The sequence below is a fragment of the Arachis ipaensis genome, chromosome B1 (genome assembly GCF_059453495.1).
Source record: "Arachis ipaensis isolate K30076 ecotype BB chromosome B1, ASM5945349v1, whole genome shotgun sequence".
NCBI lineage: Eukaryota > Viridiplantae > Streptophyta > Magnoliopsida > Fabales > Fabaceae > Arachis > Arachis ipaensis.
In genome coordinates this window covers 32,348,192-32,351,367 of record NC_142436.1, presented here as the reverse complement: position 1 = coordinate 32,351,367, position 3,176 = coordinate 32,348,192, and the positions used below count along the sequence as shown (strand labels likewise).

Here is a 3,176-nt window from a genome sequence, read left to right as displayed (position 1 = left end):
CATCTGAAGATCCTTTTCAGTTCTTAACTGAATTCTTGTAGATATGTGATACTGTTAAGACTAATGGAGTAGATCCTGAAGTCTACAGGCTCATGCTTTTCCCTTTTGTTGTAAGAGACAGAGCTAGATTATGGTTGGATTCACAACCCAAAGACAGCCTGAACTCTTGGGATAAGCTGGTCACGGCTTTCTTAGCCAAGTACTTTCCTCCTCAAAAGCTGAGCAAGCTTAGAGCTGATGTTCAAACCTTCAGACAGAAAGAAGGTGAATCTCTCTATGAAGCTTGGGAAAGATACAAACAGTTGACCAAAAAGTGTCCTTCTGACATGCTTTCAGAATGGACCATCCTGGATATATTCTATGATGGTTTATCTGAGCTATCAAAGATGTCACTGGATACTTCTGCAGGTGGATCCATTCACCTAAAGAAAACGCCTGCAGAAGCTCAAAAACTCATTGACATGGTTGCTAATAACCAGTTCATGTACACTTCTGAAAGGAATCCGGTGAATAATGGGATGCCTATGAAGAAGGGAGTTCTTGAAGTTGATACTCTGAATGCCATATTGGCTCAGAATAAAATATTGACTCAGCAAGTCAATATGATCTCTCAGAGTCTGCATGGAATGCAAGCTGCATCCAACAGTACTCAAGAGGCATCTTCTGAAGAAGAAGCCTATGATCCTGAGAACCCTGCAATAGCAGAGGTAAATTACTTAGGTGAACCTTATGGAAACACCTATAACTCAACATGGAGAAATCATCCAAATTTCTCATGGAAGGATCAAAAGCCTCAACAAGGCTTTAATAATGGTGGAAGAAACAGGTTTAGCAATAGCAAACCTTTTCCATCATCAACTCAGCAACAGACAGAGAACTCTGAACAAAATGCTTCTAATTTAGCAAATCTAGTCTCTGATCTATCTAAGGCCACTGTAAGTTTCATGAATGAAACAAGGTCTTCCATTAGAAATTTGGAAGCACAAGTGGGCCAGCTGAGTAAAAGGATCACTGAAATCCCTCCTAGTACTCTCCCAAGTAATACAGAAGAGAACCCAAAAGGAGAGTGCAAGGCCATTGACATAAGTGCCATGGCTGAACCTGTGAGGAGAGGAGAGGACGTGAATCCCAAGGAGGAAGACCTCCTGGGACGTCCAGTGACCAATAAGGAGCTTCCCTCTGGGGAACCCAAGGACTCTGAGGCTCATCTAGAGACCATAGAGATTCCATTGAACCTCCTTATACCCTTCATGAGCTCTGATGAGTATTCCTCTTCTGAAGAGAATGAGGATGTTACTGAAGAGCAAACTACCAAGTTTCTTGGTGCAATCATGAAGCTGAATGCCAAATTATTTGGCATTGATGCTTGGGAAGTTGAACCTCCCTTGTTCATCAATGAACTAAGTGATCTGGATCAATTGACATTGCCTCAGAAGAGACAGGATCCTGGAAAGTTCATAATACCCTGTACCATAGGCACCATGATTTTTAAGGCTCTGTGTGACCTTGGTTCAGGGATAAACCTCATGCCCCTCTCTGTAATAGAGAAACTGGGAATCTATGGGGTGCAAGCTGCTAAAATCTCACTAGAGATGGTAGACAGCTCAAGAAAACAGGCTTATGGACAAGTAGAAGATGTATTAGTAAAGGTTGAGGGCCTTTACATACCTACTGATTTCATAGTCCTGGATACTGGAAAGGAAGAGGATGAATCCATCATCCTAGGAAGACCTTTCCTGGCCACAGTAAGAGCTGTGATTGATGTTGACAGAGGTGAAATATTCTTTCAATGGAATGAGAACTCCCTTGTATTCAAAACTCAAGGATCCCCCTCTGCAACCATGGAGAGGAAGCAGGAAAAGCTTCTCTCCCAGCAGAGTCAACCAGAGCCCCCACAGTCAAACTCTAAGTTTGGTGTTGGAGAGTCTCAACAAAGCTCTGCACATCTGTGAGGCTCCATGAGAGCCCACTGTCAAGCTATTGACATTAAAGAAGCGCTTGTTGGGAGGCAACCCAATGTTTATCTAATTCTTATTTTTATTGTTTTTCATGTTTTCTTAGGTTCATGATCATGTGGAGTCACAAAATAAATATAAAAATTGAAAACGGAATCAAAAACAGCAGAAGAAAAATCACACCCTGGAGGAGCATCTGTCTGGCGTTCAAACGCCAGAACAGAGCATAGTTCTGGCGCTGAACGCCCAGAATGGGAGCATCCTGGCGCTGAACGCCCAGAACAAGCATGGTTCTGGCATTCAATGCCAGAAATGGTAGCAAATGGGCGTTGAACGCCCAAAATGGGCACCAACCTGGCGCTGAACGCCCAGAGTTGTGTGCAAGGGCATTTTACATGCCTAAATTGGTGCAGGGATGTAAATGCCTTGACACCTCAGGATCTGTGGACCCCACAGGATCCACTCAGGATCTGTGGACCCCACAGGATCCCCACCTACCTCCACTCACTTCTTCTCACCACTCTCTTTCACACAACCCCATAAACACTCTTCCCTAAAAACCCCTCACCAATCACCTCAATCTCTCTTCCCCACTAAACCTTCACCACTCACATCCACCCACTCTTCCCAATAAACCTACCTCATAAACTCCACCTACCTTCAAAATTCAAAACCAATTTCCCACCCATATAGTCGAAACCTAACCCCCCTCCCTTCCCTATATAAAGCCTTCCATTCTTCATCAAAATCACACATCACACCCCTCTACACTCCTCTTGGCCGAACCCTCATCTCCCTCTCCCTCTCCACATTTCTTCTTCTTCTTCTTCTTCTATTTCTTTTGTTTATTGCTCGAGGGCGAGCAATATTCTAAGTTTGGTGTGGTAAAAGCATAGCTTTTTTGTTTTTCCATTACCATTGATGGCATCTAAGACCGGAGAATCCACTAGAAGAGGGAAAGGGAAGACAAAAGCTTCCACATCCGAGTCATGGGAGATGGAAAGATTCATCTCTAAAGCCCATCAAGACCACTTCTATGATGTTGTGGCCAAGAAAAAGGTGATCCCCGAGGTCCCTTTTAAACTCAAAAGAAATGAGTATCCGGAGATCCGACATGAAATTCAAAAAGAGGGTGGGAAGTTCTAACAAATCCCATCCAACAAGTCGGCATCCTAATGGTTCAAGAGTTCTATACCAATGCATGGATCACCAAGAACCATG

General features: G+C 43.6%; 1 non-coding gene across 1 annotated transcript; it reads right to left on the bottom strand.

Moving 5' to 3' along the window:
- Nucleotides 1–224: 224 nt before the first annotated feature.
- Nucleotides 225–332, bottom strand: LOC148576138 (small nucleolar RNA R71). Its single transcript, XR_015904149.1, has one exon. It is a non-coding gene; the product is annotated as a small nucleolar RNA R71 (small nucleolar RNA).
- Nucleotides 333–3,176: the final 2,844 nt, after the last annotated feature.